General features: G+C 42.4%; 1 protein-coding gene across 2 annotated transcripts in view; it reads right to left on the reverse strand.

Moving 5' to 3' along the window:
• The window catches only part of ANKRD12 (ankyrin repeat domain 12), a 165833-nt gene extending 153278 nt beyond the window's left edge, over positions 1–12555 (reverse strand). For both annotated transcript variants that reach the window (XM_049900150.1, XM_049900148.1), the window contains exon 1: positions 12269–12555. The gene's annotated coding sequence lies outside the window, so the exon portion shown is untranslated. The remainder of the gene's footprint in view (positions 1–12268) is intronic.
• Between the last annotated feature and the right edge of the window lie 2980 nt (positions 12556–15535).

Raw genomic sequence — 15535 nt, forward strand, 5'->3', positions numbered from 1 at the left:
TGACAGCATTGTACTTCCAGAGAGATCTTGAAATGTTCTTTTTTTGAGCATGTATGTGATGGCTTGTCAATGATTTCATTTTACTTGGATCCACAATCAACAGCCACGGAAGCAGCAGTCAAGAAATCAAAAGATGCGAAGCATTGGGCAAATCAGCTACAAAGGACCTCTCCAAAGTGTTAAGAGCAAAGATGTCACCCTGAAAACTAAGGTGCGCCTGACCTAAGCCATGGTATTTTCAATCACATCATATGCATGTGAAAGCTGGACAATGAATAAGGAAGACTGAAGAAGAGTTGACGCCTTCGAATTGTGGTGTTGGCGAAGAATACTGAATATACCATCGACTGCCAAAAGAACGAACAAATCTGTCTTGGAAGAAGTGCGGCCAGAATGCTCCTTAGAAGCAAGGATGGCGAGACTGCGTCTTACATACTTTAGACATGTCGTCAGGAGGGATCAGTCCCCGGAGAAGGACATCGTGCTTGGCAGAGTACAGGGTCAGCAGAAAAGAGGAAGACCCTCAACCAGGTGAACTGACACGGTGGCTGCAACAATGAGCTCAAGCATAACAACAATTGTAAGGATGGCGCAGGACTGGGCCATGTTTCGTTCTGTAGTGCACAGGGTTGCTATGAGTCTGAACCGACTTGAAGGCACCTGACAACAACGTGATGCCACTCCTCATTCTCACCGTAGTTACCGTATGACCATCTGGTTCAAAACGGCCAACACCAGTCCATTTCAGCTCACCAATGCCTGGGATATCAACGTTTATATGTTTCATTTCATTTTTGACACCATCCAATTTTCCCAGATTCATACTTCGTACATTCCACGTTCCGATTATTAACGGATGTCTGCAGCTGTTTCTTCTCATTTTGAGTCATGACACATCAGCAAATGAAGATCCTGAAAGCTTGACTCCTTCCACATCAGTAAGGTCCACTCTACTCTGAAGAGGTATCTCTTCCCCAATCGTATTTTTGAGTTCCTTCCAAATCGAGGGGCTTATATTCTGGCAATATATCCAACGATGTTCTGCCGCTATGTATACCGTTTCCACTGGTCAATTTTTTCAGAATTAGACCACCAAGTCCTTCTTTTTAGTCTGTCTCAGTCTGGAAGCTCCACTGAAACCTGTCTACCATGGGTGACCTGCTGATATCTGAAATACCGGTAGCACAGCTTCCAGCATCACAGCAACACGTGAGCCACCACAGTACAACAAACTGACAGATGCATTTTAATAGCTGACGTAAAAAAGTAACATGAAAAGGTTGGTATTTTGAAAACTCTAACCCCAATGGCAAAGGGTGTGTATTTGGTTTAATTTTTACAAATCATTTTCTTATTTATAATCACACAAATGTTTGTTCTATTGGGAAAAAGGCAAGTTCCACTGATGACACAAATATTAAACACCTTAAACTACTAAAAGAAATATCCTATGAAAATACAATGCCTTAAAAAAGAAGTCCAGGACTATGTAACAATGCAATACTTCCACATCAAAAACTGATGTTAAAATTCCAAGGCAGTGATTCTTAAGACTTTTTTTTGGATTATAAACCTATTTTGGAGCCTGAAAGCCATGGGTCTTTTCCCCTGAACACATATTCACGAAAAAAAAAAGTGTAAGATAACTTCAAAATGTTCGCAGACCCTCTCCGTAATTATGGACCCAAGTTTTAAGTAGTTATCACTTTTATGCTCTACATAAGCAGAGGATATCTTCTTCAGATAGGTGCTTAGCATCAGAACCTAAAACCATAATGGCCTTTTTGTTGACCTCCTTCTCTCCGATTTGAATTCCATACAACTTCTACAATTATTTTCTTAAAAATTTATATCATTCGCCATCTCGCAAATTCAGATTCTGACTCCCCCATCCTAGTAATCTCAGCCTTTCCTCAATTGCTACCCAACTCTTCTCTCTTTATTCCCAGCTCATGTTCTATGTCAGGCTGGTCATTCTCCTGGCATCAGCATAGAGGTGTTTCTCATTCATTCAGTAAACATACGCTTACAATATAATAACACCTGAGGATACAACAGTGAACAAGACAGACAGACATCCATGTCCTCACAGGGCCTACCATGTTCCTTCCTACTCCAATGAGAAAGCAGTATAGATGATTATAGAATAGTACTGTTTGCCTATTTCACATGCATGTTTTGTTTTCTGAGTGTAAACCTTTAAAATGGCACAGACTATAAATACTGCATTGGCTTATATTTTTGTATCCCAAACTCCTGCCTCAATGTTGCCATGTACAATGCTGTGCACAGACATTCATTTAAAAATTGTTAACTGGACATGCAAGGCTTAAACTTTTGTTTATTATAGCCATTTTTGTTCCTCATAGTAAAACCAGAAAATTCAGAGAATACATATTTGATCCTTCCCGAAGGCTCAAATTTTACCTATCATTTTATCCTGCTTTTTTTCTCTTAATATCAAGCTCTTTGAAGGTATTGTTTTGTAAGGAAGCAATACAGTCACCACTGCTTATTAGATATGTGTAACTTTATAGGACTTAAATGGGAATGAGGTAAACTTCACAAGATCATTGAAAGGAGTGAAAGAAAAATTAAGCGGAGAGCCTATTATCAACTTAGAGTACTTGCAATTACACCTCTATTTGTCAATTAGCACTTCATCAAAGAAAATGACTCATGTTTTCTCCTATGCTCAAAACATTCTCATTGTTTTCTGTTACCTCCTTCCTAATATTCGGAGTAAACAAAAGCTATAGGCAAAAGAAGTCTTGGTCTAGAGATTAGAGAAGTGCATAATGTAATAAAGAGCTTAAAGATTTATCACCCAAATAACACTGTGGTTTGGAGAGAGCCAGTTTGTTTCAGGGTTTATGAAAAGGCTGTGGTGCTGTAAGTGCTGAGTCAAAAGATAAATGATAACGTCTGCCCTGAGCGCAGCCAACTTGAAGAATAGGAAATTTACAGGGCAGTGAGTTCATGTTAATGGGGGAGGAACAATTCACAACATGAGAGCGAGAGTATAATCAATGTCACTAACACTAATACGTGTAGAAACTGTTGAATTGGTGTATGTTCTGTGTATGGAGCCCTGGTGGCACAGTGGTTGAGCTCGGCAGCTAATCAAGAGGTTGGCAGTTCAAATCCACCAGCCACTCCTTGGAAACCCTCTGAAGCAGTTCTACTACGTCCTAGAGGGTCGCTATGAGTTGGAATCAACTCGACAGCAACAGATTTGGTTTTCCTTTGTTCTGCTGTGTATATTCCCAACAACAAAAGATTATTAAAGAAAAAGTAAAGTGCACATCCCAGGTGACCCAATAAACTTATTAATATCATTTAAATAAGATAAGTTAGGAAAAGTCAATGAAATATATAACATAACAAGATTAATAATCTCTAATATAAAAAGAAGAAACCCTGGTGGTGTAGCAGTTAAGTGCTTCGGCTGCTACCCAAAAGGTTGCCAGTTTGAATCCACCAGGCAATCTTACTGGGCAGTTCTACTGTGTCCTATAACCAAAAACCAAACCCGTTGCCATCGAGTCGATCCCAACTCATAGCGACCCTATAGGTCAGAGTAGAACTGCCCCATAGAGTTTCGAAGGAGTGACTGGTGGATTTGAACTGCCAACCTTTTGGTTAGCAGCTACAACACTTAACCGCTACGCTACCAGGGTTTCCCCTCACCTAAAGTAAAATTAAAAAAAAAAAAAAAAAATCTTCGGAAGTTCATTACAATCCACTTGGTAAACCCTATGGGGTGGCTCTACTCTGTCCTATAGGGTCGCTATAAGTCAGAATCAACTCGACGGCAACAGGGTTTTTTTGTAATATAAAAAGAAATGGCAGTCACAGATTTATTACCTTTTTTTATTACACAACATTAATTGTAACAATACCAGTTGCAGTTAAGTCGGCTCTGACTCATGTTGACCTCAAGAGTTCTGAAGTAGAACTGTGCTCTGTAGGGTTTTCAAAGGTTGTAACATTTTGGAGGAGCCCTCATGGTGCAATGGTTAAGTGTTTGGCTGCTAACTGCTGGAACCCACCAGCTACTCTAGGGGAGAAAGATGTGGCAGTGCTTCCAGAAAGATCTACAGCCTTGGAAACCCTATGTGATGCTTCCACTCTGTCCTGTAGGTTTGCTATCAGACGGAATTGACGCGACAGCGGTGGGGGTGACCTTCTGAAAGTAGACTGCCAGGCCTTTCTTCTGAGGCATCTCTGGGTGGATTTGAACCAACAACCTTTCAGTTAGTAGTCGAGCATTTAACTGTTTACACCACCCAGGGACTCTTTAATTTATAATTTTAAAAATAAAAATGTTTGATTATTTATATTTTTGATTTAAATCTTGGAAATCAGTCTTGGAAGTTTTTAGTAAGAGGGAACAAAGAGGAGAGAAAAACGGCCAATGTACATGAAGATCCAATTTGTAGGAGAGGAAACTCAAATGATTATTTCACCATGTACTGGCTAACGCTCCAACTTCCTACAGCTAGGGTCCAATACATTCATATCACAATTAAAGAGAGGTGCCTTATTAAATGCCTACCTATTATTATGTACTATAAAATTATTAAACATATATAATATTCAATTTAATAAAAAATTTAAATTGTTAATCAACACTAGCTAAGATCTTATTTTCACTGGAAGGGTATTTGCAAAGCAAGAGAGTGGTGATACCTGAAGGGGAAAGAGGAACCACTAAGAGGGAAAAAGACAAAGGAAAGGAAGAATGAGTAAGCCAATTTGCTGTTAACTATTCCTGTTAACTTTCAATAACACGAGGACAAAAGGACTTGATAAAGAAGTATTCTTGTCCTGCTGAACTGCAGCTTAAGGAGAATATTCATCTTCATACCTGGGATTTTTTAAGAATCCTAGAAAACAGAAATAATTTTTGAAGGCTGAAAAATCACCACTGGATGTGCATCTCAGCTATAAACATACGACAGAATTGGGTTGCTCCGAATTAAGAAAGATTTTCTCTCAAAATAACAGACTTACATTTATACAACACTTCAAAAAAATTTTCAAATTACTTCTTGAGTTATCAGATCTAGAGTTGGAAATATTCCAGTGACAACTTTCTGAAGTGTTTTCTTAACTACATACATAAGACATCTGCTCACATCAATAATGAAATAACATACATGAAAGTATCTAACAATACCTAGTGCACACAAGCTCAATTAATTTTGTTCCTTAATCACCCAATAATGAGAATTAAACTCAGGTAAAAAGGACTTACTTCAACTCAAAGGTTGCAAGATGTTAGCCAAGGCTTTATTCCCAGTTACAATTTTCTTACACATATTATGGCAAGAAACATTCTGTGAAACTTTAATTTTCTTATCCTCCATACAATTTTAACATTTGCCACTACCTGTGAGAGTCAAACATTTACAATTCTTCAACAAAGATGCTGTAGGAATACATATATTTTTAAAATTGCTAACCACTACTACTAATCAGTAAAGTGGTATAAAGAATGTTCCAGCGATCTACAGATACAATGTAATCCTGATCCAAATGCCAATGACATTTTTTAATGAGATGGAGAAACAAATCACCAACTTTATACGAAAAGGGAAGCAGTCCCAGATAAGTAAAGCATTACTGAGAAAGAACAAAGTGGGAAGCCTCACACTACCTGACTTTAGAATCTATTATACTGCCACAGTAGTCAGAACAGCCTGGTACTGGCACAATAACAGACACACAGACTAATGGAAAAGAACTGAGAATCCAGATGTAAACTCATTCACTTATGAGCAGCTGATTTTAGACAAAGGTCCAAAGGCCATTAATTAAAGAAAAGACAGTCTCTTTAACAACTGGTGCTGGCATAACTGGATATCCATCTGCAAATAAAATGAAACAAGACCCATACCTCATGGCCATGCACAAAAACTAACTCCTAATGGATCAAAAACCTAAATATAAAATCTAAAACAATAAAGATCATAGAAGAAAAAATATGAACAATGCTAAGAGCCCTAATACATGGCATAAACAGAATACAAAACATTACTAACAATGCACAAATACCAGAAGAGAAACTAGATAACTGGGAACTCCTAAAACTGAAACACTTATGCTCATCCAAAGACTTCACCAAAAGAGTAAAAAGACAATCTATAGACCGGGAAAAAAATTTTGGCTACGACAAATCTGATCAGCATCTAATCTCTAAAATCTACATACGGCAAAACCTCAACAACAAAAAGCCAAATGACCCAATTAAAAAGTGGGCAAAGGATATGAACAGGCACTTCACCAAAGAAGACACTCAGGTGGCTAACAGATACAGGAGGAAATGCTCACGACTGTTAGCCATTAGAGAAATGCAAATCAAAGCTACAATGAGATACCATCTCACCCCAACAAGGCTAGCGTTAATCCAAAGAATGGATAATCAAATTATGGTATATTCACACAATGCAACAATAACAACAATGAATCCGTGAAACATAACATGGATGAATCTGGAAGGCATTATGCTGGGTGAAATTAGTCAGCTGCAAAAGGACAAATATTCTATGAGACCATGATCACGAGCACTCAAGAAAAGTTTTGAACACAGAAGAAAACATTCTTTGGTGGTTACAAGGGTGAGGAGAGACAGAGAGGAGTAATCCCTAATTAGATAAATAGGAGACAAGAATTATTGTAGGTGAAGGGAAGGTCAACAAACAATATAGGGGAAGTCAGCACAACTGGACTAAACCAAAAGCAAAGCAGTTTCCTGAATACAACCAAACACTTCGAGGGGCAGAGTAGCACGGGTAGGGGGTCTGGGGATGATGGTTTCAGGGGACATCTAGGTCAACGGGCATGACAAAGTATATTTAAAAAACGTTCTGCATCCCACTTTGGTGAGTGTCTTCTGGGGTCTTAAAAGCTAGCAAGGGGCCATCTAAGAAGCATCAATCGGTCTCAACCTACCTGGAGCAAAGGAGAATGAAAAAAACACCAAAAACAAGGAAAGTAAGCCCAAGAGACAGAAAGGGCCACATAAACCAGAGGCTCCATCAGCCTGAGACAGGAAGAACTAGATGGTACCTGGCTACCATTAATGAATGCCCTGACAGGGAACACAGCAGAGACTCCCTGATGGAGCAGGAGAAAAGCTGGATGCAGAACTCAAATTTTAATAAAAAGACTAGACTTAGTGGCCTGAGACTGGAGGGATCCCAGAGGACATGGCCCCCGGACTCTCTGTTAGCCCAAAGCTAAAACCATTCCCAAAGCCAACTCTTTAGACAAAGATTAGACTGGACCGTAAGACATAAAATGATACTGGTGAGGAGTGTCCTTCTTAGCTCAAATTGACACATGAGACTATGTGAGCAAGCAGCTCCTGTCTGGAGGCGAGGTTGAATGGACATGGGAAACACAGGGTGGAGAAGACTGTGCTGTCACATTACAGAGAGAGCAACTAGGGTCACATAACAACGCATGTACAAATTTTTGTATAAGAAACTGACTGGAATTGTAAACTTTCACTTGAGAGAAAAAAAATTTTTTTTCTCTCTTAAACACAATAAAAAATAGAAAAAAAAGAATATTCTTAGTGTTTACTTCAGAGATGTATAATAGAATGGAAAGAAAGCTGTGTACAATGAGGCTTTGGTGAAATAGAGAAAAATATATACCTTTTCTCTTTTTTTAGGTATGATAATTATTCTCTTTCAGGAGTGAAAATCAAGAGTCTAGCATTACTCCAGATGATATTAACCTAGATTCAATTTCATAACTAAATATCATCAGATAAGCTGACAATCCTTGTTTTGCCTATGTCACAGAGCTGCTGCAAAATTTAAATTAAACTGAATGTAAAAAGTACTTTTATCTTCAGTCAGTACAGCTAATTCTAGCAAGAAGACAGAGCCACACATGGCTTTCAGTCTCCATTAGAAGTCAGAATGTCCGACAGGACCTATGAGGGAAGAATAACAATCTGAAACCTGAGAAGCTGCCACAGGGCAATAAGATAGTAAAAATATGGTACTTATTGCTAATATTTATGATATTTACTCAAATTATGGCCCAAATACAAACTGATAACCAGAAAGGTAAATACTCTGAATTTTGAAACAATTTTATTGCAATAAACAGACGTTAAGGAATTGGTCAAAGAATATACCATTTTTAAATTTAAAATTTTCAAAAAACACAGAAAAATTATTTCTCCTCTATAACTTGCACCTTTAAAATATACCTCCTTACCTATCTCAATTTAGAAGCATTTTTGTGCTTAAACTTAATTTCCTAAGGAATTAAATTTCTTAGATTTTTGGAGACCTTTGGAAGGTCCTTTCGTAGCTAGTGACAGTAATTTGTTTTTGACAGCTAATATTTAAAAATAACAAAATTATATCAGCATTTCATAAAAAGGCTTGCTGGCCTACCGTCCACGATTCTCAGAAGGTTATTTCTTTCTCCTTTCTCTTTTTTTGGGGAGAGGGGGCAGGAGGATTGTTGTGTTTGTTTTTTTGTTTGTTTGTTTGTTTGTTTGTTTTTGACCCACCCTACAGAAGAACAGCTGGACCCTAAACATTTTTCATGAAGTCTGAAATTTCAGCAACACTGCCTTAAAACTCCTCAAAACCAGCTAAACACTCTTAATCAGAGGCAAAGCCACAGAAAAATGGTTAACAGTGGGGACAATGCAGGCAGCTAGCCCAAGTTAGAATTCCCACTGTCACTCACTCAGTGTCAACACATCACATAACTGCTCTAGGCCTCAGTTTATCCAGTCTATGCATCTTTTTTTTTTATGCAGAGTCAACCCTGACTCATGGCAACCCCACGTGTATCAGAGTAGAACTGTACTCCATAAGCTTTTCGCTGGCTGATTTTTCAGAAGTAGATCACCAGGCCTTTCTTCTGAGGTACCTCTGGGTGGACTCGTACCTCCAGCCTTTCAGTCAGTGGCCAAGGTGTTAACTACCTGCACCACTCAGGGACTCCTATGTAATACTACAATTATCAATACATCAGTTACCAATAGTACTTAAAGCACTAGAAGATAAGGCTTAAAACATAATTGCAAAATCCCAACATTAACATTTCTATATATTTTAGATTTACCAGATGACCTTAAACATGAGCTATTCAAAGTTGAGCTCATAAAGGAAATTACTGCCTGCCATTGCCATATCTCCAAACTAGCAACAAATAAGCATTGCCGTTTCCCTCCATTTCAGTTTTTCTGTTGTTGTTAAAGGAATATTTAAAAATATTTCCACCATTTCTTCTAAAAACCCACTGTCTGGTAAAGAAACAAGACAGATAATACAGGCACGAATGTATATGAGAATGTTTTTAAATGCTGTAAGAAGAAACTTCATATTCTCCAAGGGAAGTCAGGCCCTAACAACTGAGAAATTTAAAATGTTTATAAGAGGCTTTACTAAAATTAGAACTAAATGGGGATCCGAAATGTATCTACAGGGAGTTATAATCTGCAAAACAGCAGGTGCTCAAAACAAACAAAAAAACTCTAAGGCCTATCAAAAACCTAGAGATCTAGACACCTTGATACACTTTTAAGAATAGTATTTTCTTCAAAATATCGGTACTTATTATTTGTATTAAAGTTTACGGTCCACAATGTGCTTTCCATACAGCGTTCTCATTTGCTCCATCCAATAACCCTGTAAATTACGTATAAAAATTATTTCTGTAGATTAAGAAGGCAAGGTTCTGAAAGCTAATGTGATTTATTGGGGGGAAAAAAAAAAAACCACACCGTTAGGATATGACAAATGAGTTTAAACCCATGCTTTCTTATATTTCGATGGTCTTTCCAATACCCTAGAAGCTACCTCTAAAAAAAGAAGCAAATAAGGATCTTCACAGAAAGAAATCTCTAGGCCAAACCTCAGGCTGTTTTAAGTAGCTGCGCTGTCTTTGGTAACTCATTTCACCTTTCCAGGCCTTTATTTTATGATCTGCAAAATGAGAGAATTGGATAAGAAAATGTGAAGTCCCTTCCAGGTCCTGGAATAAATCTCCAAGACTGTGCCCTTTATTTTGGTAAGGCATGTTACAAACACATGTTATTGTTCATAGCAAGTTACAAATCATAAAGTAGTGTCAACAATTCTTAAGCAACCTATTGCAATTATTAAAAAAAACTCTTCTTGACTATCTGATAAAAGTTGCTTCCGTATCATCAAATTTATAAATAGATAGCAGTCTAAACCTCTCTTGGATTATGTGGAAATGACTAATTTCACCAACTATTCTCTTTTTAGACTGAAATAATGCTTTTAAAACATGAGGATGGTTTAAAGAAAATTTAACTACTGGTCAACTTGTACCAAGAAACTGAAATAACATTTTTATAATTATTTTCATGTTCTTTAGAATAAAAATTAAAAATTTCTTTTCCAACAAGGTGTTCTCCAGATGTTCCTATTGACTACCATTTCTCCAGTCTACCTCAGAAGAGTATCAGACAGATTTTCCAACAACTTCTACAGAAATAAAAAGTAACATACCAGGATTTTGATAAAATCGTCTTCCTTAAATTCATTTCACTGATTTGTCATTTCTTTCCAAATGAAATTCAAGCTTTTTTTTTTTTTTTCCTCTTCCTGGATATTAAAGAATACCAGAGACTGCACAACATATTTTGACCCTCTAAGTTCTTTCCTCATCTGAACATTTTTGCTCTCCTTACTCCTCCTCAAATATTCTTCATGGAACACACACCCAGGGATTTCCACTTTCCCAGCTCCGCTTCTTCCACAAAACTATTCTAACTACTATTGCAATAAAAAACGATTAAGAAAACGATGAAGGACATCCAGCTTTTTACCCTAATTTTCTTTCCATGAATGTCACTTAAAAGATTGGCTTTTCCTTCATTTTACCATCTCGCCTATCTCTAAAACAGAGAACACAGTCAAGCTTGACCTCAGTAAAGCTGTCAGCAATTTAGAAATTTAGTTAGTGCTTCTCTTGTCTATAATCTGAAATATCTCAAATCTTTAACTTTTCTTTTAGGCCAAATTAAAGACTTTTCCCAACAAGATTAGTTAATATAGCTAATCTTGATCTCATACGGTCGACACTATCCCATTTTGTTTTGAAGCCACTTGGCATCCACAGAGCATACGTTCTGCCAGTTCTGAGCAATCTCCAGGAAAGGCTTTGTATGTATAACGACTGAAGAAACTGTAACAGATCAGCACTCAAGACAGTCAACAGCCTACTTGAGCATATGTTTTTAATAAACAGCTAATCTGTTTAAAAGTAGCTTTTTCACTAGTGCTACTTCCTTCAGAATCCACAAACAGCACTTTTTTAAATAAACGGCATACTTTACTGCGAGCACAGGTTCACTTGAACTTCAGGATTAGAGCTAATTCCAAAGCGTCACAGGTTAGCAGATCTGCCACACCTTTCACCCGTGTTCTGTTTAGCCGTGCGTGTCCAGTACAATCACGATAGCTACACCACTTACAAAATTTCCTACGGTTTGAAGTGGTGCAATATTACTTCCCATCCCAAACAGTTTTATACTGTTATTACTAAAACAGCTGTCAGCCAAGCTTGGGTAACCTCTTTGTACAACCGTGCCCTAAACGCTTTGGGATCCTCCAGGATGCGTCATCCCACATTACGCCTCCAAACGAGACCTACGAGCCTGACGTGCTCCCGGGTCTCCGAGCCCGGACCGAACAGGCACGTGAAGACCGAGGACGGGAGCCGATCGCCCAGTGCGGCAGGGCTGGCTTACACTGGCATTCACGGCAGAACCGTGGCGCTGCGGCTTCCCCTTCCCCCGAAAGGAACGGCCCGGGAAGCGCCTTCCCCTCTGCCCCGCCTGTCCCCAGGACCCCGGTACCTCCGGCCCTCGCAGGAGCCGCAGGCCGTCTCAGCAGCCGTCCACGGCCGGCCCGCGGCAGCGGATGGGCGCGCCCGCCCCGCCTCCCCCGCGCCGGCCGAACGCCGGGGCGCCTCCCCGGGCCGCGCTCGCCCGCACGCACGCGCTCCTCCGCCCCGCCATGTTCCCGAGGCGGCGGCGGCGGCGGGCAGGGGGCGCCCCGCCGCGCCTCCGCTGGGATCTCCGCCCGGCCCCCGGGGCCCGGCGCCGCCCTCGCCGTGACAGCGCCCGCCCGCCACCCGCGCCCTCCCACCTGCCCCGGGCCCGCGGGCGCCCGAGACCGGGGTGCGGGGCGGGCGGCTGTGGGCCCGTCAACGGTCTGTCAGCGCCGGCCGGGGCCGGGGGCGCGGCTCTCACCTGGCTCTGGGGAGGGGCCGGCGCGGTGCGGACGAGGGTCTCCTCTCGGGCGCCGGGAGAGCCGAGACCGAGCCCCCTTCCTGTCCTCTCGCCACGCCCCCCTAGCCCTCTCGGATCCGAGGCGCGGTCTGTGCAGGAGGGTTTAACCCCGGAACTAGGGGCCCGGCGCTGCAGTCGCTGTCGATGTCTTCGTCGCCGCTGCAACCGCCACCAACGCCGCCGGGGTCGGGTTTGAAAACATCTCCAGTCTGTCCGTCTCTCACCACAGCCTCCTCGCTCCCAGGACCAGCGCCGCCTGGCGATTGGCTGGCGCGCTCCACGTGACCCGCAGCAGCACGGGAGGAGCGGCGTGCCGGCCCCGCCCCGCCGCCTTCCGCCCGGCGCGCCCTGCTCTCCCGGCCCGTTCTTTCAGCTCAGTAGAGAAATACGACGCGCCGCCGGGGGGAGGGGAGGAGGGCAAAGGGAGGAGGAGGGAGTCGGAATGTACCAAGCATGAGACGGCGCGGGGGTGGAGGCCTGAACTCCGCCCTTTGTGCCGTCTCCTCTCCGGGGAACCAGCAGTGTCTCCCCCCGCCATCACCCGCGTCCCCTCGGCTCCTGTCAACGGCACTGGGTGGGAGGGGGAAACCAAAGGGTAAGCGAGGAGGCGGCGCCGGCGCCCCTGACTCTGTCAAGCGAACGGCTCTGTAGTCGTTTTTCGTGGCGACGATGGCAGTGGCTGTGACTGGAAAGTTCTGGAAATTGCGGTGGCGGCGACGAAGAAGTGCCTCCACACGAAGGGTATTCTTAAGTTATTTGTGCAGGGGGCTGCTGAGCGAGTTTGTGAACCCCGACCCGTGCCACGCGGTGATGCGATCGCGGCTTGGGGCGGAGGTGTACGGCTTCTCCGCCCGAGCGCCCGACGGCCAGCAGCCGGCTCGGGCGGTTCAGGGAGGGGCGGGGCGGCGGCCCCCCGGTCCGCGCCGCAGTGCGCCTGCGTCGCGCGGCGGGGCGTCGCCGCTGAGTGGACCCGACTAGTCCGGAGCCCGAGGCACGTGCCGCGAATCTGGAGCGCTGGACGCCTCGAGTGCGGATGCTGGCCTGCGCCCGCCTGTCCCTCGGGGTCCCAGTCTTCCGGCCGACAGCGCCGGCGTGCACCTGCCGCCGGGGCGACGATGGACTGTCCTTAAAGGGAGACGACCGCATTTTTCGACATCTAGGATTGGGCGCTCCAGAGGGAGGTGCGCAGGTACTGGAGGAAAATTTACCATCTCTTCACTTAATAAAAAAAAAAAAAAAATGGTGTCGAGCAGCGTGTACGCTGACTTCTTCCTGGACGCCTTTTACACCTAGGTTAATCAGCGATAATTTGTATGTGCCTTAATTTAACCACTGTAAGTTAGAGGTTTGAGTCCCCCAAAAGGTACCTCACAAGAAAGGCCTGGTGACCTATTTCTGAAAACTCGGCCATTGACAACCCGATGAAGCACAGTGGTACTGACCTGAGTCACCATGAGTCAGAGGACAACTAGTTTGGTAATCACTGAAGGGGTTGTGCAATTGGAGGGAAACCGCTTCTTGCTCTTTAATGTTGTTAGTTGCCCTTGAGTAGATTGTGACTCATGGCAACTACACGTGTGCAGACTAGAAGAGCCGCATCGGGTTTTCAAGGCTGTGACCCTTCAGAAGCAGATAATCAGGCCTATCTTCCCAGGCGCTCCTGGGTGGGTTGTGGCCTCTAAACTATTGCAACATCCGTTTGTGACTTCATGAGGGCAGTTAAAAATTTATGTAAAAATGTTTTTTATGTCAGAAATACAAGTAGAAACGGATAACAGACGATGTGACATTTCACATTTGACCGGGAAAGCTAAGTCTCAACAAGTTCCTATGTTGTTAGTAGGTGCCATGGAGTCGATTTCCACTCATAGTGACCCTATGTACAACAGAAGGGGAATGCTGCCTGGCCCTGCGCCATGCCCACAATTGTTGCAGCCACCATGTCAGTCCATCCTGTCGAGGGTCTCTCTTTCGCTGACCCTCTACGTTACCAGGCATGATGTCCTTCTCCAGGGACTGGTCCCTCCTTATTAACATGTCCAAACTACACGAAGTCTAGCCACCCTCGCTTCCAAGGTGCATGTCAGCTGTACTTCTTCCAAGACAAATTTGTACATTCTTCTGGCAGTGTATGGTATGCTCACTGTTCTTCATCGACACCATAATTCAGAGGTATCAATTCTTCAGTCTTCCTTATTCATTGTACAGCTTTTGCGTGCATATGAGGCAATTGAAAATATCATGGCTTGGGTGAGGTGCACCTTAAAGGTCCTCAAAATGACATCCTTGCTTTTTAACACTTCAAAGAAGTCCTTTTGCATCAGATTTGCCCATTGCAATGCATTGATTTCTTGACTGCTGCTTCCATGGGCGTTGATTATGGAGCCAAGTAAAATGAAACCAATGATAACTTCAGTCTTTCCACTGTTTACCATGATGTTGCTTAATGGTCCAGTTGTGAGAATTTTCTTTATGTTGAGGTGTAATCCATACTGAAGGCCATAGTCTTTGATCTTCATCAGTAAGTGCTTCAAGTCCTCTTGCTTTCAGCAAGTAAGGTTGTGTCATCTGCATTATTGCAGGTTGTTGTACAAAGTATAAAGTTTTATTAAAGATCATTCTATTTTTCCTTTGCTCAATTCCTGATTTCTCCCACCTCTAAATCATTGGGTTCCATAGAAAAGCAGAAAGAAACTTATGTCTAGAGGAGGAATAGTGTTACATTTAATTTGGCTATTTATGGTGTGAAATACAAAGAAAAAAGAAATCCACTGAAGGTTTAACCAACTTGTTTGTCGACATCTCTCCAAATCGTTGAGTTGGTTCTCATTTAACCTATAGTCATCAGGAGTAGGTCAGTACTGTTGGCAATGGCATTCAGCAATTTCTGTAACAGTTCTAAAAAACCAAACCTGTTGCCGTCGAGTCGATTCTGACTCATAGCAACCCTATAGGACAGAGTAGAACTGCCCCATTGGGTTCCCAAGGAGCAGCTGGTGGATTGAACTGCCATCCTTTTGGTTAGCAGCCAAGTTCTTAACCACTGGGCCACCAGGACTCCAAAAAGAGTAGTGCCTTCAAAATTGAAAGGAATCTAATCTAGATTTTAAAATTGCTGAAATAAATTAAGCATAAATTTATGGTTACAGCTATATCCATGACCTTCCTTATTGCTTAAAATTACTGAGTACGTTAAAGATTTGTAAGGCGTGATCCAAAGGACTGTAT

Source organism: Elephas maximus, chromosome 11, assembly GCF_024166365.1.
Source record: "Elephas maximus indicus isolate mEleMax1 chromosome 11, mEleMax1 primary haplotype, whole genome shotgun sequence".
Taxonomy (NCBI): Eukaryota; Metazoa; Chordata; class Mammalia; order Proboscidea; family Elephantidae; genus Elephas; species Elephas maximus.